The sequence below is a fragment of the Felis catus genome, chromosome D3 (genome assembly GCF_018350175.1).
Source record: "Felis catus isolate Fca126 chromosome D3, F.catus_Fca126_mat1.0, whole genome shotgun sequence".
Lineage (NCBI taxonomy): Eukaryota > Metazoa > Chordata > Mammalia > Carnivora > Felidae > Felis > Felis catus.
In genome coordinates this window covers 56,541,145-56,559,843 of record NC_058379.1, presented here as the reverse complement: position 1 = coordinate 56,559,843, position 18,699 = coordinate 56,541,145, and the positions used below count along the sequence as shown (strand labels likewise).

General features: G+C 40.0%; 1 long non-coding RNA gene across 1 annotated transcript; it reads left to right on the top strand.

Annotated features, from left to right (window-relative positions):
* The first annotated feature begins 1,147 nt into the window (after positions 1-1,147).
* LOC123381377 lies at positions 1,148-11,897 on the top strand. Its single transcript, XR_006588256.1, has 3 exons — positions 1,148-1,411; positions 1,693-1,770; positions 11,854-11,897. It is a non-coding gene; the product is annotated as an uncharacterized LOC123381377 (long non-coding RNA).
* Positions 11,898-18,699: the final 6,802 nt, after the last annotated feature.

The following is an 18,699-nucleotide window of genomic DNA, read 5'->3' as shown; positions in this document are numbered from 1 at the left end:
AAAAAATTTTTTTTTTTAATGTTAGAGAGCACAAGCAGAGGAGAGGGGCAGAGGGAGAGAGAGAATCTCAAACAGGCTCTGTGCTCAGCATGGTGCCTGACATGAGTCTCAATACCACCACCCTGGGATCATGACCCAAGCTCATGAATGCTCAACTGACTGAACCATCCAGGTGTCCCTGTTCTGCCTTTTTTAAGTGTGTTGGACTGTTTTCCAGTCTGGCTTCCCTTAAGGTCTTAAAATGACTACCTTAGTTTCAGATTACAGATAATATCCAGAGCAGAAAAAGAGAACACCCTTATGTTATGCCTCTATTTATTTATAATGGGAGAGGGAGGGAGAGGGAGGGAGAGGGAGGGAGAGGGAGGGAGAGGGAGGGAGAGGGAGGGAGAGGGAGGGAGAGGGAGAGAGAGGGAGAGAGAGAGGGAGAGAGAGAGAGAGAGAGAGAGAGAGAGAGAGAGAGAGAGAGAGAGAGAGAGAGAGAGAGAGAATCCCACATAGTCTCTGCACTGTCAGCACAGAGTTTGATCTGGGGCTCAATCCCACGAACCATGAGATCGTGACCGGACCTGAAACCCAGAGTCAGATGCTTAATCGACTGAGCCACCCAGGAGTCCCTGTTCTGCCCCCTTTTAAGACTAATGACGACTTTTCCCCCCAGCAGATTTCTTCTCTTATCTTATTAGGTAAAAGTGCTTCAACTGCCTGTGCCTATCACCAAAAAGTGGTGAGGCATCCATGATGGGCTCAGGCCAATTGATATTCATATCCCACGTATGAGGAGGGGCCAGTCTCTCCTGAAAGACAATGTGGGGAAGGTAAACAAAATTAGGTTATGTTAAAAAGGCAGAAATGGTAAGGCAGTGTAGGTGTGCTGAGAACACTGATTCCGTCTTTGGCCCTCCATGCTGTTGATGCCCTGGCAGTGACCTCCCTTGGGGCTACATGTTTCAGGCCCCTTGGAGATTGATGCACCCCCTGACCTGAATGCGGGAAGGCTTCTTCTAATTGTCCCTAAAGGGATGCACAGAAGTTTCCACTTTAGAAAATTAGTAGAGCTGGAACTGGTGCACAGGTGACACCACTTGAGATAACTACCCTATGACCTCACCCCTCATGCCCTTTGCTCTATAGAAGCTAGGGATTAAGAGCCAGACTTAGTGGGGGATAGCTGAATAGGGCTTCGGATCGTCTGTCTGCCTGATTCTCTCTGTAAATTACCGTAAGAGTCTGTAAAGGTCAGGGGGTGGCTTGTGTCATTTTTCTGGTCTCAAAGTGCCTTCTCAGTTTGGAGGATACTTTACTGACTCTCGTCTGCCTTCCAAGAGGCAGAAAAAGGGGATAAACAGATGAATGTTGAGTGTGTAATAGCAGCGTCTACTCCAGTAGTTAAGCTGATTCACCTATATAGGTAAGAAAGTGAGACCTAGAAAAAGAAATTGAAATTCTAGTTATTCCTTATAAGATGGTGCATATATTTAAAAGATAAACCAAATACTTGGCTGCAAGAGGTGTAGACGAGAGTTTTAGCTAATGTGTAGGACTTGGTTAAAATTCCCAGTGGGATAGCAACTTACTATTCTTAAGAACTTTAGCCATGAGGTCTTAGTCTGTTTGGGCTGCTATAACAAAAATACCACATAGACTCAGTGGCTTATAAACAACAGAAATTTATTTCTCACTGTTCTGCAGGTTGGAAAGGCTAATATCAAGGTGTTGCAGATTCAGCATCTGGTGAAGCCCCACTCCTGGTTCATACATCCGTAATTGGTGAGTAAGGCTATTCAGTAAATTTTAACTGCCTGAATTACTGTATCACATTCAACAGTGCTCTCTTTCAATTTCATCAAGCTAGATAAACTCCTTGAAAGTAGGGGTTCCTGGGTGGGTCAGTTGGTTAAGTGTCTAACTCTTGATATCGGCTCAGATCGTGATCTCAGTCATGAGACTGAGCCCTGAATCAGGCTCCAAGCTGAGTGTGGAGCCTGCTTGGGATTCTCTCTCTTTCTCTCTCTCTCTGCCCCTCCTCTGCTTGCTCACTTGTTCTCTCTCAAAATAAAAAAACAAACTTAAAGTCTCTTTGGGCACCTGGGTGGCTCATTGGGTTGTGTCTGACTCTTGATTTCAGCTCAGGTCATGATCTCATGGTTTGTGGGTTTGAGCCCCCAGTTAAGCTGAAAGTACAGATGAAGCCTGTTTGGGATTCTTTTTCTCTCCCTTTCTCTGCCCCTCCCTTGCTTGCCAGTGTGTGCTCTCTTTCTCTCTCTCAAAAGTAAATACTAAAAAAATTTTTTTTTAAGTCTCTGTAAACCACTATTCAATAATAAAGAATAAAGAAAATGGCCTCTGATGCTTAAGGCAATTCTGCACATATTATTGAACGTTAGTATATGTGAAACTCTGGTAAGAAAAGTGAGGGATTCACATGAAATAAAAGATACACTTCACACTTCACTTACCACTATAACTCCTAGAGTATAAACTCCATAAGGGGTTGTTTCCATGTTGTCTCTACAGTATGGCCTGGCCTACAAACTTACAAGAGAGCTACAGTAATTGCTATTACGGTAATTGAACAAGGAGCCACTAAAGTGACTCTAACGCCTTAGCAGCCTGGGGAAGCAAACCAACACCTAAGTTAGAGTGGATGACTTTAAAAGCCTTGAAATCAAGAACTTGACACTTAACAACAGCTAATCACAAACAGCTAATAGGGTTCTCAAATAAGGCAACAAGATCAGCAATAGCCAATCAGAATTTCCTTGATTTGTTCCTGTGTCTGTGCTAGAAGCCCTTTCTCTTGGCTCCTGGTGGTGGATTGCCCCTAGCCATTGTCAGCTTGGCCCTGCCTGGTTCGCATTGATGTTTGTTCAAAAAAAACCCCTCAAAATTTTCGTCTACCTCAGTTTATCTTTTAACAGTGCTAAAACTAGTAATATGTATCTGAAGGGTTCAAAGACGGCAAGTTTTCAGAAAGGAAAATTTTGGATAATATGCTTAGACCGTTTGAACCCAAGATTTATTTTAATTAACTATAGTAAGAGGACATAGTGACAACTGCCTTTGAAAAAAAAAAAGTTTTTTACAAGTGTCTAGGGGATGGGAGGCACTGCATGCCACATGGGGTCAGTGGGGTTACTCACAGGGAGAATCAGGGGTGGAGGGAGAACTAGAGCCAAATTATTATTATTTTTTTTTATAGTGCTGGGAAGTAGCTGGGGGGGATTTTCCCTACTGAGCAGAGAGCAAAACACCTGGTTGAGGCCTGTGGTTGGAGGGTTTGTAAGAGATTTCAGAGTGCCTGACGGTGGAGGTGTTTGTAAAAATAAATAAATAAAAAACAAAAGAATCTTTGGACTGTTAGCATGACACTGTGACTCCAAGATGCCAAATCATCAGTCACAGAAATATAAAAAATGCTTATTACACTGTATATTCTATTATTGGTACCATGATGTCACCAGTTTAGCTTTGTATTTTTTACAGACAGATAATAGATGTATTAACAGAATAAGACAGTGTTTGTTTGTAGTACCCACAATGGTAAAGAAAGGCCTTATTTACTAAGTTGTGGTCTCTTTGCATCAATGTCAAAGCCCTTGGGGTTGCTCATGAGGTACATCCATGCACTTGTGCCTGGAACAGAGTTAAAGCTACGGGCGGACTCTTTGCTGTTTTAGTCTTTTCCCTTCCTTTTCAGGTTAACCACAATGACAAATCTCATCCTGGCTCTTAATCCTGTCAGCCACTTCAGAAAGTGGTTCTGTTAGGACTCTGTTCTGCCTTAGGGTGATCCAGTAGAGATAAATTCTAAGATGAGGCAAGGGGAAAGGTGATGCCTTTCAAAGTGCATGGAGTATGAGTAATAAAATGAACAACTTAGCTAAAGAAGCAGAGTGGAACATTTTCTAATGGTTTTGCGGACAGGATCATGAGAGTCTGGAGAGAAAGCTTTTTAAAAAAAGCTATAGGACTTGGGCACTAAAAGACATTCACCTCATTTCACTTTAACTGTTATTTGTGGGAAAGTGAACATGTTAAGAATCTAATTTGGTTGCCTTGGTTGTAATATTTGCCTCAATTCTTTTGTTGTGGCAATCATTTATTTTGAATTTCTTAAAGATTTTATGAAGTCCTCTATCTGTACACTCAACGTGGGGCTCAAACCCACAACCCTGAGATAGAGTCTCATGCTCCATTGACTGAGCCAACCAGGTGCCCCTGTCATAGTGATCATTTAGGAGGAAACGTAGGTTTTACTTAAATTTTTTACAGAACAGTGAATTCATAGAATACCCATTGGTTTCTCTCTGACAGTGCCTAATGAAAAATTAATTTTTAATCTTGTCAGGCAGCATGGTGGTAAATGACTGACCAGTTTATATACTGCCCAATGTTCAGGCCCCTTGAAGGCCAAATACATTGTTTTAAAATACTTTTCAGAAGGTACAACCTAATTTGCTTACCTTTTCTGGATTTGTTTTGCTTTTTTTAAAATTTATTTTAACTTGTTTTATTTTTTATTTTTTTAAATTTACATCCAAATTAGTTAGCATATAGTGCAAAAATGATTGCAGGAGTAGATTCCTTAGTGCCCCTTATCCATTTAGCCCATCGCCCTCCCACACCCCTCCCATAACCCTCCGCTTGTTCTCTGTATTTATGAGTCTCTTGTTTTGTCCCCCTCCCTGTTTTTATATTATTTTTGTTTCCCTTCCCTTATGTTCATCTGTTTTGTCTCTTAAAGTCCTTATATGAGTGAAGTCATATGATTTTTGTCTTTCTCTGACTAATTTCACTTAGCATAATACCCTCCAGTTCCATCCCCGTAGTTGCAAATGGCAAGATTTCATTCTTTTTGATTGCTGATAATACTCTATTGTATACATATACCACATCTTCTTTATCCATTCATTCATTGATAGACATTTGGGCTCTTTCCATACTTTGGTTATTGTTGATAGTGCCGCTATAAACATGGGGGTGCATATGTCCCTTTGAAACAGCACACCTGTATCCCTTGGGTAAATGCCTAGTAGTGTAATTGCTGGGTCGTAAGGTAGTTCTATTTTTAGTTTTTTGAGAAAACTCCATACTGTTTTCCAGAGTGGCTGCACCAGCTTGCATTTCCATGTATTTGTTTTGCTTTTAAAAATTCATTATATTATGCTTTTATGCTTAGGATTATACTGCTGCAGGTAATAACATGTCCCTTTTAAGTGGCAACTTCTTTGGGTGATATTAAAGAGATCCAATTGAATATCGTTTTGTAGATAATCCTTTATGTGGTCTACCAGTTTGAAATTTGTGATCACTTATATAGAGACCACAAGATGACTTTCATCACCAGGAGTAGAAATGGGTACCCAAAGGGACATTTGGGGCCAGTACTTTGGGGAGGATGGGACCAGTGGGAATGGGCAGAATAACATAATGGTTAGGAGTTTGGTTTCTGGAGCAACACTGGGTTTGAATCCCTGCTCTCTCTGTTGTTAGCTCTGTGACCTTGTGCAAGCTTCTTAAATGTTCTAATCTTTACTCTTCTGTTGTAAAAAAAAAAAAAAAAAAAAAAAAAAAAAAAAGGCAAAGTGATGGTACTTACCTACTTTATAAAGTTGTGAGCATCAAGTGAATAAATACACTCAGAAGTGTTTGATGAATGTGTGTTGGCGGTATTTGGGGAGGAGGAATTGCATTGGTGAGGAGAATGTGGAGGCTAGAAGAAACAGTGCTGTAAGTCTGGATTTGTCCAATGGTAAGAATTATTTAGGGTCTTTGTTAAAAATACACATTTCTAGGCCTTCAGTTACAACCTTGAGGGAGGGTTCTAGGAATTTGTTTTTGACAAATACCTCAGATGATTCTTACTATCAAATTAATTTGGGAAACTGATGTGGCAGAATGTAGACTTCAGAGGCAGACATATGTAGATTCTGATCCGTTCTTGAAACAATTATGTCCAAATTTCCACATGTACCAGAGCCTGCTTTAGGTGCTGGGCATACAGCAGAGATTAAAACCCACCAAAATCCCTTATTTTTGTCTTTATAGACTTTGTAGTCTACTGGGATTCCTGTTCTAAGATGTCAACTGGGGCCTATTGGTGTGACTTGAGTGAACTATTTAAACAATAAAAGCTTTTTTTCCCTTGTCACACAAGCATTATAAGTTCATTAAAGAAAAAAAATAATGAATCAGAAACACCATAGCCCAGTGAGCGTGATCATGTTGGAGGGGGAAATCCTTAGCTGCCCAGAGGCCTGATGTTTACATTAAGTGAAAGCGTTTAAGGGGGAAGGAAAGTGGTGGGGTTGGTGGTTTGGTGGTGGTGAAGATGTCCAAGTGGTTCTACCTTGAAGTAGGAAATTGAGCCACTTGACCACGGAAGGGCCATTTATGACCAGATTTCATTTGCTTGGGTTTTTGTGTTTACTGTCTGATGGCCTGGGTTGCAAACCTAATAGGTTGTTTTGACAAATCCCTTCAAAATTGCCTTTTGCGAGGGAAAATTAGGGCAGATGAATTTTAGTTTTCTCTTCCTCCAGGAAGATATGATCAAACAGGAGAAAATATGTTTTAATTGATGGCTTCTTTATATATTTACTTGTGAAAATGGTTTTGTTCCTTTCTTCTAAGGGGATAGCATGGAGTACTTGACAAAGGTTTGAATTGGAGTTCAATTTAATATAACCGGTGTCCTATCTACTCTTAGAGTCAAAGCAGGAGCAGGAACTTTAGTTTGTTTAGTTTGTTCTTTGTTTTTAATTAAAAAAAATTTTTTTAAGATTTTATTTTTAAGTAATCTCTACACCCAACATGGAGCTTGAACTTACAACCCCAAGATCAGGAGTTGCATGCTCTACCAACTGAGCCAGCCAGGTGCCCCTTTGTGTTTTTAGTAAATGAATTAAGGGACACTAGGATTAAGATTGATGAAAGAATGCTATTTAATTCAGTAAAAAACAGATTAAAGATAAAATATTGTTTTCTTGGGAGTGTCTGTTTTTATCCTTTGATTTGCAAGTTCAGGATTTATTTCACACTGGATGTGGTGATTTATTACCATCCCTACTTTTGGTTCTTATGCTCTAAGTACATTACAAAAGTCATTAAAAACAAAAATTATAGTTTGGACATTGCTGTTGGGGGAAATGGAAGTGTTCTTTTCAGTGACATTTGAGACTGATAATGCTTGCCTCTTTAAGAGCCAAAGCTGTCACATTTTTTGCACTTTCTTAATGTGCTGCACGATTAGTAAATTAGTGTAATTTACTTTTACACTAAAGTATGAGTTTTTGGAAATTATGGGGATATAGAGATAAGGCTACATGCTTAAACATTACTCATCCTAACACAATCCAGTTTCCTGATACCATTCCTCTAATATTGAACTTTTGAAGGTAGTGACCTTGTAACTGCCAGTACCTTGAAGTTGGCTCTTGAATCCTTATCCATTCTGAACAGTAGCATTTGTCACTGTGGACAGCCTAGCTTTTTCTCCCACTCTACTGCTCCATCCACACTTTGCCTAGCTAGCTCCTCTTTTGTACCTACTTCCTTTATACAGGCTTCTGCCCAGCTCACGTTCAACACTCCTCTCTTCATATATATTTCATCTACAAGAAATGATTTCACTCTGTTTGTGCATAAATGATCCCCACGTTTGTTTTTCCATTCCTGACTTGTCTACTAAAGGAAAACTGTTTACTCATAAGAATTCTGATACCAAATGTGTGGGTTTCCCCACATCCAGCGGTTCTCCAGTTCCAAAACTGGAGTCTCACAATTCAGTCCATTCTAACGCTAGGTGCTCAGAGCTGGCACGGGCCCTGCAGATGAAGGGCTCAGCCCCACAAGACTGTGACTTCACTTCAGATACCAATCACAAGTAGTGGGTTACCAGCTTATCCATGCTTTGGTCCAACCTGGCTACACGGTGGAGGTTCCCACAGCCCCCCAAAGGTTTGATAATTTGTTATGATAGCTCACAGAAATTAAGGGGAGCACTTTACTTACTATTGTTGGTTTATTGTAAAGAATACAAATGAACAGTCAGATGAAGAGCTATTAGGGTGAAGTCGGGAAGAGTCCTGGGTGCCAGAGCTTCTGTCCCTACAGAGTTTGGGTTGTGCCACCAACCTGGAGGCTCTTAATGCCTTTGTTTAGGTTCCTTTGGAGGTCCCATTTCATAGCTATGATTGATTAAATCATTGACCACTGATGATTAACTTGATCTCTAGTATCCTCTCCCTTTCCTGGAGGTTAGAAGTAGAATGCAAAACTGAAAATTCCAATTTTCTAATCAGGTGGTTGGTTCCTCTGGCAACCAGCCCTCGTGTTCCGTCTCATTAGCATATATACTCAAGTATACTTGAAAGGGGCTTACTGTGAATAACAAAACTCTTCTCTCACTCCTACCACTCAGAAAACCCCAAGGGTTTTAGGAGCTCTGTGCCAGGAACCAGGGATGAAGACCAGGTATTTATTGCTTGTTACATCACAATATTACATCTATAAAGCCCCAAATCTTAATTCCTGGTTTGTATGAACATCAATTCCAGTATTGGTGAATAGTCCAACAACGCTTCAACATTCACGCAGCCAATTCCAATTCAACTACCTTCCTTTATTTTTAATCTTATTATTGATAATGAATTGTTATTGTGGAATTATAATAGAGTAATTGCCTTACTTTACTTTAACTTCCACCCCCCACTTTTTTTTTTTTTTAACACCTCATAATGTCATGACTAACCAGAAATTTAGGGCCAGTATAGGGGAAAATTGGTAATTTTTAAACTGTGGTCCTATTGAATTACCATCTGAAATAGCTCAAATTTGTTGTCTTTACCTTTCCACGATTTCAATTCAGGCCTTTGTCTTCTTGTAAATAGATTCTTAATCTCCTTGATTCCTATCTGCCCTCTTATTCCAATGCATCTTTCAGATTGCTGCCGAAATCTTTATATGAATCCGATTATGTAATCATCCTATTTTTAAGTCTTTGCTGCCTTGCTGTATCCTCAGAATATAAGGTGCACACTTTTACTACTTCGTTTAACATCTTTCTCCTGACCGATATTACCTACCTGTGTACTTGGACACCAAAATCATGTTCCATTTCTCTCCTGCTATTGTTTGATTTCTTTGCCCTTGTCCTGACTTTAATAACATTGAGCTTTTGGTTGAAATCTTCAGCATCCTTCAAGGATAATGTATAGGTTATTTCCCTGTGAAGGCTCGCTTAGCCCTTAGGAAGGGCTCTGTTATCATTTGCTCCTCTTAACTTATTCATAATAGTATTCCTTGGACATGCAAAACACTTGAACATATTATTAAATTGAAAGTAGTTATTTTTTGAAATTATCCTTAAATGTTTTTATTACCATTTAGTTCTTTGGTAAATTTCCTTTGTTTGATTTCTTAGCAAACCAAACTACTACCATCACCATTGTCATCCTCACTTTGACACGCATTGAACAAATGTCTGGACTGTTTGCATACGATTGGGGTAGACTGGGGTACAGAAAGATCTAACCATTGGTCCTGCACTTATCAACTCAATGAACTATTCGGTAGACCTGGAATGATGGTAAGTGTGCTTCTCCCAGTGCTGTGCTACCATCACAATGAGTGGATGATCTGCTATACAAGTCTCTGTTTCCTTTGAAATTCAAGGTCATAAACCGATTCATACTCAACACATTTCTAAGCATAGTGGCTACTCCTTTACGTAATTTTAAACAAGTCTCGAGTAAATTATGTGCAGCTAAGCAAGTTTAGTCTAAACTGTTTTGTGTTTAAAAAGCAACTGAGGGGCGCCTGGGTGGCTCAGTCGGTTAAGCGTCCGACTTCGGCTCAGGTCATGATCTCACGGTCCGTGAGTTCGAGCCCTGCGTCGGGCTCTGTGCTGACAGCTCAGAGCCTGGAGCCTGCTTCAGATTCTGTGTCTCCCTCTCTCTCTGACCCTCTCCCATTCATGCTCTGTCTCTCTCTGTCTCAAAATCAAATAAACATTAAAAAAAATAAAAAAAATAAATAGCAACTGATTTCTCAGTCTCCTAGGAAACTGCATGGAAACCAGGGACTCAAGTAGTAACCCTTTAAATGGAGAACATGTCAGGATCTCTTAAAGCTTTAAAATCGAGGATAGTATTAATAGTTTGTGTAAGTAAGCATGACAACATGGTAGAAGGAAATGTTACGAAAGCACACAAGTGAATGCATTCTGCTAATGACTGAATCTAATCAAACCAACCAAAAATAAATTCAAGCAAGTAAGTGTTAATTTTTCAAACATAACTTGCCCAACATTTTACTATAATTTTATTAGTCTGTAAAAGGATCACATGCTAGTAAAATCCTACAGGTATAATTAAATATATGAAGTTGTTGAATGTTCATCTAAATAGAAGTTCCTATGCCACAGGATAGATACCTCTATTTTTACTGAAGTGTTTACTTGCACAAAGAATGAGTAAACTAATCGACCTTAAAATCCTCACTAGTTTTTGTAGTTGATAGTATTATTACTGTTAGTATCCATGAGAATAATGCAGTTATATATGAAGGGTTAATAGTATAAACAGTAAAGTATATCACCTATTAATCATGTTAGAAAGGTCATCATGTGCATATTAGAAGTGTTTCAGAATATTCAAACAGTTGTCAATTTCTTATTTCCCACCCTCCCCTTGTTTGTTTATCTCTCTGGCTTTGCAGGAATCTTGTTAGTTTGTGTTGTGTTACACTTGTTGTGAGTTAACAAGTGCTAATTGGCAATAGTGGTGATACCAGATCTAGTTGTAAAATGGATGCAACCTTAAATTACTTTTAGACGTGGAAATACACTTTGGCTGGACCCAGTAGAATTAATAGATTTTTGTTTATCCGCAGTTTAGTACTTTGGCAGTACTACTGCCAAATATTCCGGAAAAACAGTCACGGGATTCTTGAGACTTTTCCCTGGAGCATGCTGCCACCTGTTGGCCAGATAATGCAGGGCAGAGCTACAGTAGGATCCGAGGGAGACTGCAGTATCATTTCTCATTCCCACTAACATTTAATACTTCCAGAACATAGAAAATTTAGATTTTCAATATCTAAGGGATTCATCCTTTTCTTTATAAGGAAAAAATAATATAACAGCCTAAGGAACCAAATAATCTGGAACACTTGGCCCAGAGTTTCATGAATACAAAGCTACTGTAACAGAGTAAATTCTAAAACACCTACTTTTGAGTTGTACAAAGAAAAAATAATTAGCCTTGGAAAGTTTCATAGCGAAACGCTTAAGGTGTGATTTATCTTATGCTTATTCAGTTTGGTAAATCTGTCACCACTTTTTTAAAAGTGATGGCATATATGAAAATGAAGTAACTTTGGCCTAAATGGAAAAGTGGCATATTTCAAATGTCATTAATAAATAAAATCTGTGCCTACAACACCTACATTTTTGATACTTAATAAACCAATGTTTATTTAGCACCGCTGAGCCAAGAAGTCTACTAGGTTCTGTGACTAGTGCAGTGAATAAAAGACCTAGGGTCTGCCCTCTGGAAACCCATCTAGAGGGTGATGCAGAGGTAGCAACAGAATTCTAGAAAAACATAATAAGGTACAGTATATGCAGAGTGCTTTGGGACCTTAGAGGAGAGACTTCAAACCCCAGTTTGGATTATGGAAAATATTAAGCATATTAGAGCAAACATTCTTCAGTAGTTCACAGCTGACATATATGGACTTCAATTTATGTCCCCATAATAAAAACTTAAACTCCAGTTTAATATTGTCAGATTTCTTTTTTTTTTTTTAATATTTTTTTTTCAACGTTTTTATTTATTTTTGGGACAGAGAGAGACAGAGCATGAACGGGGGAGGGGCAGAGAGATAGGGAGACACAGAATCGGAAACAGGCTCCAGGCTCTGAGCCATCAGCCCAGAGCCTGACGCGGGGCTCGAACTCACGGACCGCGAGATCGTGACCTGGCTGAAGTTGGACGCTTAACCGACTGCGCCACCCAGGCGCCCCCAGATTTCTTTTTTTTAATGTTTTATTTATTTATTTATTTATTTATTTATTTATTTATTTTTTTAATAGATGAAATTTATTGTCAAATTGTTTTCCATACAACACCCCGTGCTCATCCCAAAAGATGCCCTCTTCAGTACCCATCACCTCCCCTCCTCTCCCTCCCACCCCCCATCAACCCTCAGTTTGTTTTCAGTTTTTAAGACTCTCTTACGCTTTGTCTCTCTCCCAGTCTAACCTCTTTTTTTTCCCCTTCCCCTCCCCCATGGGTTTCTGTTAAGTTTCTCAGGATCCACATAAGAGTGAAAACATATGGTATCTATCTTTCTCTGTATGGCTTATTTCACTTAACATCACACTCTCCAGTTCCATCCACGTTGCTACAAAGGGCCATATTTCATTCTTTCTCATTGCCATGTAGTACTCCATTGTGTATATAAACCACAATTTCTTTATCCATTCATCAGTTGATGGACATTTAGGCTCTTTCCACAATTTGGCTATTGTTGAGAGTGCTGCTATAAACATTGGGGTACAAGTGCCCCTATGTATCAGTACTCCTGTATCCCTTGGGTAAATTCCTAGCAGTGCTACTGCTGGGTCATAGGGTAGGTCTATCTTTAATTTTTTGAGGAACCTCCACACTGTTTTCCAGAGTGGCTGCACCAGTTTGCATTCCCACCAACAGTGCAAGAGGGTTCCCATTTCTCCACATCCTCTTCGGCATCTATAGTCTCGTGATTTGTTCATTTTGGCCACTCTGACTGGCGTGAGGTGATATCTGAGTGTGGTTTTGATTTGTATTTCCCTGATGAGCGATGTTGAGCATCTTTTCATGTGCCTGTTGACCATCTGGATGTCTTCTTTAGAGAAGTGTCTATTCATGTTTTCTGCCCATTTCTTCACTGGATTATTTGTTTTTCGGGTATGGAGTTTGGTGAGCTCTTTATAGATTTTGGATACTAGCCCTTTGTCCAATATGTCACTTGCAAATATCTTTTCCCATTCCATTGGTTGCCTTTTAGTTTTTTTGATTGTTTCCTTTGCTGTGCAGAAGCTTTTTATCTTCATGAGGTCCCAATAGTTCATTTTTGCTTTTAATTCCCTTGTGTTTGGGGATGTGTCAAGTAAGAAATTGCTGCGGCTGAGGTCAGAGAGGTCTTTTCCTGCTTTCTCCTCCAGGATTTTGATGGTTTCCTGTCTCACATTCAGGTCCTTTATCCATTTTGAATTTATTTTTGTGAATGGTGTGAGAAAGTGGTCTAGTTTCAATCTTCTGCATGTTGCTGTCCAGTTCGCCGAGCACCATTTGTTAAAGAGATTGTCTTTTTTCCATTGGATATTCTTTCCTGCTTTGTCAAAGATGAGTTGGCCATACTTTTGTGGGTCTAGTTTTGAGGTTTCTATTCTATTCCATTGGTCTATGTGTCTGTTTTTGTGCCAATACCATGCTGTCTTGATGATTCCAGCTTTGTAGTAGAGGCTAACGTCTGGGATTGTGATGCCTCCTGCTTTGGTCTTCTTCAAAATTACTTTGGCTATTCGGGGCCTTTTGTAGTTCCATACGAATTTTAGGATTGCTTGTTCTAGGTTCGAGAAGAATGCTGGTGCAATTTTGATTGGGATTGCATTGAATGTGTAGATAGCTTTGGGTAGTATTGACATTTTAACAATATTTATTTTTCCAACCCATGAGCACGGAATGTGTTTCCATTTCTTTATATCTTCTTCAATTTCCTTCATGAGCTTTCTATAGTTTTCAGCATACAGATCTTTTACATCTTTGGTTAGATTTATTCCTAGGTATTTTATGCTTCTTGGTGCAACTGTGAATGGGATCAGTTTCTTTATTTGTCTTTCTGTTGCTTCATTATTAGTGTATAAGAATGCAACTGATTTCTGTACATTGATTTTGTATCCTGCAACTTTGCTGAATTCATGTATCAGTTCTAGCAGACTTTTGGTGGAGTCTATTGGATGTTCCATGTATAATATCATGTTATCTGCAAAAAGTGAAAGCTTGACTTCATCTTTGCCAATTTTGATGCCTTTGATTTCCTTTTGTTGTCTGATTGCTGATGTTAGCACTTCCACCACTATGTTAAACAACAGCGGTGAGAGTGGACATCCCTGTTGTGTTCCTGATCTCAGGGGGAAAGCTCTGTTTTTCTTCATTGAGGATGATACTAGCTGTGGGCTTTTCATAAATGGCTTTTATGATGTTTAAGTATGTTCCTTCTATCCCGACTTTCTCGAGGGTTTTTATTAAGAAAGGATGCTGAATTTTGTCAAAAGCTTTTTCTGCATCAATTGACAGGATCATATGGTTCTTATCTTTTCTTTTATTAATGTGATGTATCACGTTGATTGATTTGCAAATGTTGAACCAGTCCTGCATCCCAGGAATGAATCCCACTTGATCATGGTGAATAATTCTTTTTATAAGCTGTTGAATTCGATTTGCTAGTATCTTATTGAGAATTTTTGCATCCATATTCATCCGGGATATTGGCCTGTAGTTCTCTTTTTTTACTGGGTCTCTGTCTGGTTTAGGAATCAAAGTAATACTGGCCTCATAGAATGAGTCTGGAAGTTTTCCTTCCCTTTCTATTTTTTGGAATAACTTGAGAAGGAGAGGTATTATCTCTGCTTTAAATGTCTGGTAGAATTCCCCTGGGAAGCCATCTGGTCCTGGACTCTTACTTGTTGGGAGATTTTTGATAACTGATTCAATTTCTTCACTGGTTATGGGTCTGTTCAAGCTTTCTATTTCCTCCTGATTGAGTTTTGGAAGCGTGTGGGTGTTTAGGAATTTGTCCATTTCTTCCAGGTTGTCCAATTTGTTGGCATATAGTTTTTCATAGTATTCCCTGATAATTGCTTGTATCTCTGAAGGATTGTAATTCCATTTTCATTCATGATTTTATCTATTTGGGTTGTCTACCTTTTCGTTTTGAGAAGCCTGGCTAGAGGTTTATCAATTTTGTTTATTTTTTCAAAAAACCAGCACTTGGTTTCATTGATCTGCTCTACAGTTTTTTTAGATTCTATATTGTTTATTTCTGCTCTGATCTTTATTATTTCTCTTCTTCTACTGGGTTTGGGGTGTCTTTGCTGTTCTGGTTCTATTTCCTTTAGGTGTGCTGTTAGATTTTGTATTTGGGATTTTTCTTGTTTCTTGAGATAGGCCTGGATTGCAATGTATTTTCCTCTCAGGACTGCTTTCACTGCATCCCAAAGCGTTTGGATTGTTGTATTTTCATTTTTGTTTGTTTCCATATATTTTTTAATTTCTTCTCTAATTGCCTGGTTGACCCATTCATTCTTTAGTAGGGTGTTCTTTAACCTCCATGCTTTTGGAGGTTTTCCAGACTTTTTCCTGTGGTTGATTTCAAGCTTCATAGCATTGTGGTCCAAAAGTATGCATGGTATGATCTCAATTCTTGTATACTTATGAAGGGCTGTTTTGTGACCCAGTATGTGATCTATCTTGGAGAATGTTCCATGTGCACTCGAGAAGACAGTATATTCTGTTGCTTTGGGATGCAGAGTTCTAAATATATCTGTCAAGTCCATCTGATCCAATGTCTCATTCAGGGCCCTTGTTTCTTTATTGACCATGTGTCTAGATGATCTATCCATTGTTGTAAGTGGAGTGTTAAAGTCCCCTGCAATACCATATTCTTATTGATAAGGTTGCTTATGTTTGTGAGTAATTGTTTTATATATTTGGGGGCTCCGGTATTCGGCACATAGACATTTATAATTGTTCTTCTTGATGGATAGATCCAGTAATTATTATATAATGCCCTTCTTCATCTCTTGTTACAACCTTTAATTTAAAGTCAAGTTTGTCTGATATAAGTATGGCTACTCCAGCTTTCTTTTGACTTTCAGTAGCATGATAAATAGTTCTCCATCCCCTCACTTTCAATCTGAAAGTGTCCTCAGGTCTAAAAGGAGTCTCTTGTAGACAGCAAATAGATGGGTCTTGTTTTTTATCCATTCTGATACCGTATGTCTTTTGGTTGGCGCATTTAGTCCATTTACATTCAGTGTTATTATAGAAAGATATGGGTTTAGAGTCATTGTGATGTCTGTAGGTTTCATGCTTGTAGCGATGTCTCTGGTACTTTGTCTCACAGGATGCCCCTTAGGATCTCTTGTAGGGCTGGTTTAGTGGTGATGAATTCCTTCAGTTTTTGTTTGTTTGGGAAGACCTTTATTTCTCCTTCTATTCTAAATGACAGATTTGCTGGATAGAGGATTCTCGGCTGCATATTTTTTCTGTTCATCACATTGAAGATTTCCTGCCACTCCTTTCTGGTCTGCCAAGTTTCAGTAGAGAGATCTGTCACTAGTCTTATCGGTCTCCCTTTATATGTTAGAGCACGTTTATCCCTAGCTGCTTTCAGAATTTTCTCTTTATCTTTGTATTTTGCCAGTTTCACTATGATATGTCGTGCAGAAGAGTGATTCAAGTTATGTCTGAAGGGAGTTCTCTGTGCCTCTTGGATTTCAATGCCTTTTTCCTTCCCCAGATTTGGGAAGTTCTCAGCTATTATTTCTTCAAGTACCCCTTCAGCACCTTTCCCTCTCTCTTCCTCCTCTGGAATACCAATTATGCATACATTATTTCTCTTTAGTGCATCACTTAGTTCTCTAATTTTCCCCTCATACTCCTGGATTTTTTTTATCTCTCTTTTTCTCAGCTTCTTCTTTTTCCATAATTTTATGTTCTAGTTCACCTATTCTCTCCTCTACCTCTTCAATCCAAGCTGTGGTCATCTCTATTTTATTTTGCAGCTCATTAATAGCATTTTTTTTAGCTCTTCCTGGCTGCTCCTTAGTCCCTTGATCTCTGTAGCAATAGATTCTCTGCTGTCCTTTTTACTGTTTTCAAGCCCAGCGATTAATTTTATGACTATTATTCTGAATTCACTTTCTGTTATATTGTTTAAATCATTTTTGATTAGTTCGTTGGCTGTCCTTATTTCCTGGAGATTCTTCTGAGGGGAATTCTTCTGTTTGGTCATTTTGGATAGTCCCTGGAGTGGTGCGGGCCTGCAGGGCACTCCCCCTGTGCTGTGGTGTATAACTGGAGTTGGTGGGCGGAGTCGCAGTCAGACCTGACGTCTGCCCCCAGCCCACCGCTGGGGCCACAGTCAGACTGGTGTGTGCCTTCTCTTCCCCTCTCCTAGGGGTGGGATTCACTGTGGGGTGGCGTGGCCTGTCTGGGCTACTTGCACACTGCCAGGCTTGTGGTGCTGGGGATCTGGCGTATTAGCTGGGGTGGATCGGCAAGGTGCACAGGGGCGGGAGGGGCAGGCTCAGCTCACTTATCCTTCGGTGATCCGCTTCGGAGGGGCCCTACAGCACCAGGAGTCAGACCTGCCACCTGAGGGATGGATCCGCAGAAGCACAGCGTTGGGTGTTTTCACGGTGCAAGCAAGTTCCCTGGCAGGAACTGGTTCCCTTTGGGATTTTGGCTGGGGGAGGGGCGAGGGAGATGGCGCTGGCGAGCACCTTTGTTCGCTGCCAAGCTGCGCTCTGTCGTCAGGGGCTCACCAACTCTCCTTCCCGTTGTCCTCCAGCCCTCCCGCTCTCCAAGCAGAGATGTTAACTTATAACCTTCCAGATGTTAAGTCCCGCTTGCTGTCGGAACACACTCCATCCGGCCCCTCCACTTTTGCAAGCCAGACTCGGGGGCTCTGCTTGGCCGGCGGGCTGCCCCTCCGCCCCGGCTCCCTCCCGCCAGTCCTTGTAGTGTGCACCGCTTCTCCGGGCCTCTCATCTACGCTTGGCTCCAGAGAATCTGTTCTGGTAGTCTTCTGGTGGTTTTCTGGGTTATTTAGGCAGGTGTGGGTGGAATCTAAGTGATCTGCAGGACGCAGTGAGCCCAGCGTCCTCCTACACTGCCATCTTCTGCTCCAGATTTCTTTTTTTAAAGGGTTTTTGTTTATTTATTTATGGGAGTGAGTGCGTGTGTGAGACGAGGGTAGGGGCAGAGAGAAAGGGAGAAAGAGAATCCCAAGCAGGCTCCACCCTGCCATCACATTACCAGCACAGAGCCTGATGCAGGACTTGAACTCACGAACTGTGAGATGATGCCCTGAGCCGAAATCGAGAGTCCCGGATGCTTAGCTGAACCACCCAGGTGCCCCACACTGTCAGATTTTTATCCAAACTGTATTATTCATTGTAAATTTTCTTGCTTTTTTTTTCTCTCAAGGAGAAATACATCAATTTAGAAAAATGGTGCACTATTTCCATAATTAAGATGTAAACAATTTAACAACTAAAGTTTAGGCAGAAATGCAAGCAGGCTATGCAAGCATGCATATTTATAATTTCCCTGGGTTTAATATTCAGTGACTGAGGAGTGATCGCTTTTGCTTTTCACGATCCCTTACCAATACTGTGAATGTGTTATTTCCTGTCTTGTAATTTAGGTTAATGTGCTGTAAAGGACTGCTTCTCTAAATTTTCATTTCTTTAGATACGTAAGTTTCTAAAATAGAGTTCCCTTCTACTTTTAAATTTGTTGTGTTTAAAATGAAAGGGCAAGTTACCGGCCTAGAATAAATGAATGAATAAAAGAAACAAATGAACACGTGAGTAAATAAGCATGCACACAGTACACACACAGTACACAAACACGCACAGGC